Below are 7952 nucleotides of genomic sequence, written 5' to 3' on the forward strand. Positions count from 1 at the left end.
TTAGATGTCCTAAAATTATGAAAGATTAAAAGTAATTAAAAATACTTTCCTCTGATTGTGGGTCTTCTTTTATTATATTAACAAAACACTTTGGTTACCATTCCTCCATCATAGCCCTTGACAGAGACCCTGTGATGGTTTGGAACTGTTTGTACCCCAGAAAACCTGCCCTTTAACTTAATCCATTCCTGCGGGTGTGAACACATTGTAAGTCAGATTCTTTGATGAGGTTACTTCAGTTAAAATGTGGCCCACCTCAATCAGGATGGGTCTGAATCCTATTATTGGAGTCCTTTATAAGCAGAATGAAATTTAGACAGAAGAGAAAACCACAGGAAGCAAGAAGTTGAAATTCAATGGAACCTGGAAGAGAACTGCAAGGTTAGGAGAGGCTGTCATGTGCATTGTCATGTGACAGAGGAACCAGGGACCAAGGATCCCCACAGCCAGCCCCAGAATGCCAGTCTTTAGGAAGACAGCATCACCTTGATGATGTCTTGATTTGGACTTTATCTTATCCTCAAAAAACAGAGTTTTAAGTACTGTGTTTTAGTACTTAAAACCTAAATACCCAATTTTTAAGCCAACTCATTATATGGTATTTGCTTGAGCAGCCAAGGAAACTAAAACAATCTCCAAATATATCTAACCCTGGAATTTCTACTGTGGTTTCAAAATAAGCCTATGCTTACTGTGCCTAACTTGGAGGATACATACAACCAGGCATTTTTAAACACACACACATAAACACACATCACATTGTGATACTCTCTTTGCATCACTCATAGCCAGCTCTCTCTCTAATATCAGAATTTACAAAATTCATTTTGAATAATAATCCCTTTTTAGAGTTTATTTAGGTGTGGACATATCCCCCCCAAAAGATGAGGTTTTTTTAAAAAAATCAGATTTTCAATATTTATTTAAATTAAGCAATGTACATAATTAAGAAAAAGTTATCCAAACTGATTTTTAAAAACTTAGAGTATATTTGTCCTCTTAAAATATATGAACCAGTGGTTTAAGGTATAGATTGTTTTAATGCAAGAAAAGGAGATTAAATATTTCTTAGCATAATGCATCAAAGTTGAATTCAGTCAAATAATATAGCTTCTAGGTATTTCCCAACCTGGAATAATTACTGAAAGCTTTGATCTCACACATACATGTCCAACTCTGGATCAAATATTAGCCTTCATCAGTTTTTTCTGTAACTATTTACTTTTTTTTCTATCTTTTCTCTTCTTTTCTTTTTCTCTTTCTTTCCTCTCCCTACCTTCCACTTTCACCCTCCCCTCCTTGTGAACATTTTTCCTTTATTTTCATTTTTTAATCCTGAGGGATATTCATGGCCCTTGACAGTGTGGTTTGAAAGGATTAACTAGTTCTGAAAAATGAGCAGTTAAAGGACCTTTAAAATCTTACTTTGATCTTAATGGGTAATTTGGCATAAAAATGTAAGTCTCTATTCTGTATGATATATGTACACACACACCCACACACACCCACACACACCCAGTTTTTCTGGCCATATAGGGAGGTATATTTGCTCTGTACATCTACTGAGGAAAAAAAAAAAGAACAAAAGGGATAATTGACCTATCAAGATCTCCACATTTTTCCATTTTGTATTCTGTATTCACTTTAGACTCTGTGTATTACAGGGTGTGGGTAGGGTGATCAGGATGGGGAGAGAGTGGTGGGAATTAAACTTTCAGCAACCAAAATATCTCTGCCATCATAAAATCCCTGGGCAGAAATTTATACCACAATGAGCCTTGTGTCCTTGAGGGGAGTTCTGGACATTAGTCAACAAGGAACTGGTACTGTTTATTTTTTATTTTATTGGATCATAAAAAGTCATCCTTCACCATGACAGAACTAAAATTTGTCTTTTTTTCTTATTAACTAACGTGGTGGGGTTGAATTATTTCTGATTTAATTTGCTGAAACAGTTTCTCAGCTGCCGTCTTACTTTTGTAGAAACAACTGTGCCCATTCCCCATATCTGCTGCCTTCTCCTTTTCCACTAGCATTGAAGTATTTCCTCAAAAGATGAGGAAAGGACATACTTAAAATCACAGCTTCCCCTTGGCTATTTTCCCCTTTTATGAAACTATTTCTAAACAAAAGCCACATATTATCAGTTTGAGGTAGGAAATTCAAAATGTATAAATAGGAGGAAGAGGGGTAAACAAGCAAACAGCATAACATACATTATATTTTTAATAAAGGACTCAGTATAGATCCTATAAGAGGTGCTAAACTTGTTTCAAAATTCAACATTGGAGAGGCAGGGCAAGATGGCTGCATATAGAGGTGTGGAAATTAATTAGCCCCCTAGAGCAACTAGTAAAAAGCCAGGAACAACTGGAAAATAGTCTGGAACAACTGATGGGGCACACATCCATGACTGGACAACATTGTACATGTATACCAGTCAGGAATAGGCAAAACAGCTGAGATTGCAGCATAGAACTCTAAGTAAAGCTCCCCAAGCTGCAGAGCTAGTGCTCCTCCCCCACTGGCATGGCACGCTGTGTTGCAAAACTTTGCTGTGGGAAAAAGAAGCAGTCCTTGCCAGGAGAAAGTGAATACAGCTCAATCAAGCTCCAATTGCAGTTTTAATTCATGAATATGGACTGTTGAATACATATTATGAGCACAGATAAACCCAGAGCAAGCAGGAAAGGAACCCAGAGGTTTATCCTGGCAGAGAGAAGCAGGGCGGAAAGAGAAAAAAAACAAAAATAAATAAAAACAGAGGCTTTTGGAGTCTGCTGAGCTCAGAATACTGGAAAAGGGCTGTGTCTCAAGAAAAGGGGCCTGTAGAAACAGATAGCAATTCCGGTTCTTGAGGGGGGAACTGGAGGGTTGGGGACTGGAACTGAAAAGGGCACTACTTGCTTTTTTCTTCTTTTTTTCCTCTCATTCTAAATAGCTCATTAAAAAAGCCTTGAGAATTTTCAATGGTCAGAAATGACCAGAGTTAAGATAGTCAGAGAGTCAAAGGAAAATCTCAAGTATAGGAGACAATTCCCTAAAGGGCTTATTTTCCCTAAGAAAAGGGGGGAGGCAGGGCTTAGCTCAGCTCATGGGGTGGCCATCCCTCAGAGAACGCAGACCCCAGGGTCTGGGGGAGTGGGGGACAGAATAGCTTAATCTTGTCTTCTGATAACAGGGTCCACTGAGAATTAAATGCACCACATCCCTTTATGCTGGTCGGGAGCTGTGGGCTGAGAAGTGCCACCTGCTGGGCAGGACAGGAAAAGCACAGAGTCTAGAAATATCACAGGAAAGTCTGACACTCTGCTGGGTCTCACCCTCATGGAAACCTGATACTGAATACAGCCTCCTCCTGAGACCTGGGCCCATCTAGTATGGGAAAATCTGACTGGGGAAATCAAGGAAACCAGATGTCTGCTCAGCAAAAAATTACAAATCACCCTGGGAAAAATGAAGATATGGCCCAGACAAAGGAACAAACTTACACTTCAACTGAGATACAGGAATTGAAACAACTAATTATTAACCACACAAATCTCCTAAATCAACTCAAAAATCAAATCAATGAGTTGAGGGAAGTTACAGCAAAAGAGAAGAAAAGGATATAAAGAAGACATGGGCCAAACATAAGGAAGAACTTAAAAGTTTAAAAAACAATCGGCAGAACCTTGGCAGGTGATCCACTGCCCTCCCCCCTACATGGGACCTGACTACCAGGGGTGTAAATCTCCCTGGCAATGCAGGATATGACTCCCAGGGATGAATCTAGACCTGACATTGTGGGATTGAGAAAATCTTCTTGACCAAAAAGAGGATGTGAAATGGAACAAAATAAAGCTTCAGTGGCTGAGAGACTTCAAGTGGAGTCAAGAGGTCACTTTGGTGGACATTCTTATGCACTATATAGATAATACTTTTTAGGTTTTAATGTATTGGAATAGCTAGAAGTAAATACCTGAAACTACCAAACTCCAACCCAGTAGCCTTGACTCTTGAAGATGATTGTATAACAATGTAGATTACAAGGGGTGACAGTGTGATTGTGAAAACCTTGTGGATCACACTCCCTTTATCCAATGCATGGGTGGATGAGTAGAAAAACAGGGACAAAAACTTAATGAAAAATAGGGTGGGATGGGGGGATAATTTGGGTGTTTATTTTTAAATTTTTATTTTTTATTCTTCTGGTTCTTTCTGGTATAAGGAAAGTGTTCAAAAACAGATTGCGGTGATGGCTGCAAACCTATATGATGGTACTTTGATTGTACACCATGGATGATTGTATGGTAGGTGAATATATCTCAATAAAACTGAATAAAGAAAAAACAATTGGCAGAACTTATGGGAATGTAAGGCAAAATGCAAGAGATGAAAAACACAATGGACACACACAATAGCAGATTTGAAGAAGTAGAAGAAAGGATTCATGAACTGGAGGACAGGACATCTGAAATACTACACTCAAAAGAACAGATAGGGATAAGAATGGAAAAATATGAGCAGGGTTTCAGGGAACTGAATAACAATATGAAGTGCACAAATATACACGTCATGGGTGTCCCAGAAGGAGAAGAGAAGGGAAAAATGGCAGAAACAATAAGGGAGGAAGTAATCACTGAAAAGTTCCTAACTCTTATGAAAGACATAAAATTACAGATCCAAGAAATGCAGCATACCCCAAACAGAATAGATACAAGTAGACCAACTCCAAGACACTTAATAATCATATTATCAAATGTCAAAGACAAAAAGAGAATTCTGAAAGCAGCAAGAGAAAAGAAATCCATCACATGCAATGTAAGCTCATAAAGACTATGTGTGGATTTCTCAGTAGAAACCATGGAGGCAAGAAGGCAATGATACGATATATTTAAGATACTGGAAGAGAAAAACTGCCAACCAAGATTTCTATATCCAGCAAAATTGTGCTTCAAAAATGAGGGAGAGTTTAAAATATTCTCTGACAAACAGACATTGACAGAGTTTGTGAACAAGATACCTGCTCTACAAGAAATACTAAAGGGAACACTACAGACAGATAGGAGAAGACAGGAGAGAAAGGTTTGGAGAAGAGTATGGAAATGAAGATTATCAGTAAGGGTAAAAAGAGAGAGAGAGGAAAAAATAAAAATAAAATAAGATATGACACATAAAATCCAAAAGACAAAATGATAGACAGTAGACATTATGTTGAGTGAAATTAGCAAGAAACAAAAGGGCAGATACTGTATTGTCTCACTAATATGGACTAACAATTATGAGCAAAATTTGAGAGTTGAGAACACAAGTTATCAGGAGATAGAAAGAAGTTAGAGATTGGGCATTTGATGCTGAAGATGCACAGAAAGTTCAACAGGATTGATTGTATAGATCCAGACATGGAATGGATAGCATAATAGCGTGTGATGGTAACAGTATTGCAAGTACTCTGAACAAGGATGCGTGTGAGTACAGTTGAAAGAGGAAATCTAAGTGCATTTGTGATACCAGAAGGAAAGATAGAAGATAAAGACTGGGATTGTGTAACTTAGTGAAACATACAGTGGTCAATGATGGTGATTAAATGTACAAATATAAGAATGTTTTTAAATGAGGGAGAACAAATAAATGTCAACATTGCAAGGTGTTGAAAATTGGATGGTATAGGGGAAAAATACAATCAATGCAAACTAGACCATATAGTTAACAGTAGTATTGAAAGATGCTTCCATTAACTGTAAAAAAAGACAATATACCAAAGCTAAATATCTATAAGAGGGTATACAAGGGACTGATATGGGATTCTTGGTGGTAGTGATGTAGTCTGATCTTTTTATTGTATTTAATTTTTATTTTTCTTCTGTCTTTTGTATTTTTATTCATTTTTTTCTCTCCTTTTCCTCTTTCTTGAGGGAATAGATGGAAATGTCCTCATATAGATTGTGGTGGTGAATTCATAATTATTTGATTATACTGGGAATCATTGATTGTTTACTTAGGGTGGATTGTATGGTGTATGAATAAAAGTATTAAAAGATAATCAGAGGGATGCAAGTGCTGGAGAAAATATGGAGAGAGGGATGTACCTATTTCTTGTTGGTAGGGAAGTAGAATGGCAAAGCCCAACTGGAGGGCAGTGTGGTGGTTCAACAGGAAGCTAATTATGGGGTTGCCATTCGGTCCTACAACCCCATTATTGGGTATGTATTTGGAAGAACTGAGAGCAGGGACATGAGTGGACATTATACACAGGTGTTTATGGCAGCCACATTCATGATTTGCAATGGATGGAGGTGGCACAAGGGTACATCAACTGACAATCACAGGGTGAACCGTGGTGAATATATACAGTGGAATATTGAGCAGTGCCAAGAAGAAGTGAATTTGTGAGGCATGCACCTAGGTGAATGGACCTTGAGGACAGTATGTTGAGTGCATCAGCCAGAATCAAAAAGACAAACATTATAACACCTCACTAATGGACTAACTAAAATCAGCAAACTCTGAGAATTGAATATGAGAGCATAGGTTACTAGGAGAAGTATTATGGTAAAGGTTCCTAAATTGTAAACTCTTACAGCAGTCACATCTATTCATGAGTTTTAATGGTTATTTCTAAATTCTGAGATTCTGAGCTGTTTGTGTGTAACCTGGTCAGTCTCTGTAACTTCAGCTATCTGTGTGACACCTGAGACTCAGAGCCAGATTTCAGCAGCTATGAATGTCAGCATCACCCCATACAGCAAATGTTAAAAAAGCCAAAAACGAGATCAGATGTCTATTAGAGATATGAATGAAATGGACTTGATTAGAAATAAGGTAAACCAGACTAAAGGGAAAAGGATGATATTGATTATGTTTTAAAATCTCAACTTCTGTGTGAGACCAAAGGAAGAGATGTTTATTTGGTGCAAAATCTATACTTTCTGCAGCATGCTATATAATTTAACTTATATGGTCAGTTCATTCAAATACCGTACTTACATGGAACCTCGAATAAGGGGCAAGATCTGGTTGGCTTGTACAGGTTAGTGTGAAACCCTGACACATCCCACAGTAATTTGGGCAGAGAATAAAAAGTATTTGCAAAGCCCCCTTGACAGACTAGGGAAAAATGTGGAAATGTTAAACTTTCTCACCTGGGAAATTCCTGATATTTTCACAAGCATTGAGGAATACCATTGTGTTGGGCCACATCCTCAATCTTGGGACTTGCCCTTATGAAGCTTGTTACTGCAAAGTAGAGGCTTACCTTACAATGGTGCCTAAGAATCACTCCCAGAGAACCTCTTCTGTTACTCAGATGTGTCCTCTCTCTCTAAGCCCACTCAGCAGGTAAACTCACTGCCCTCCCCTCTACATGGGACATGCCTCCCAGGGGTGCAAATCTCCCTGGCAACGTGGGACATGACTCCAGGGATGAGCCTGTACCCAGCATCATGGGATTGAGAAAGCCTGCCTGACCAAAGAGGGGAAGAGAAATTACACAAAATATAATTTCAGTGGCTGAGAGGTCTCAAATAGAATCAAGAGGTCATTCTGGAGGTTATTCTTATGCATTAGACAGATATCGCTTTTTAGTTTTTAGTGTACTAGAATAGCTAGAAGGAAATACCTGAAACTGTTGAACCGCAATCCAGTATCCTTGATTCTTGAAAATGATTGCATAACTATATAGCTTATACAGTGTGACTGTGTGATTGTGAAAACCTTGTGGCTCATATTCCCTTTATCCAGTATATGGACAAATGAGCAGAAAAAAGGGGGACAAAAAGTAAATGAATATTAGGGAGTGGGAAAGGAGTATAAGATATTTTGGGTGTTTTTTTTTTTACTCTTATTTTTATTCTTATTCTTTTTGGAGTAATGAAAATGTTCAAAAAATTGATTGTGGTGAATGCACAACCATGTGATGATACTGTGAACAACTGATTGTACACTTTGGATGATTGTATGGTTTGTGAATA

The sequence above is a fragment of the Choloepus didactylus genome, chromosome 5 (assembly GCF_015220235.1).
Source record: "Choloepus didactylus isolate mChoDid1 chromosome 5, mChoDid1.pri, whole genome shotgun sequence".
Lineage (NCBI taxonomy): Eukaryota > Metazoa > Chordata > Mammalia > Pilosa > Megalonychidae > Choloepus > Choloepus didactylus.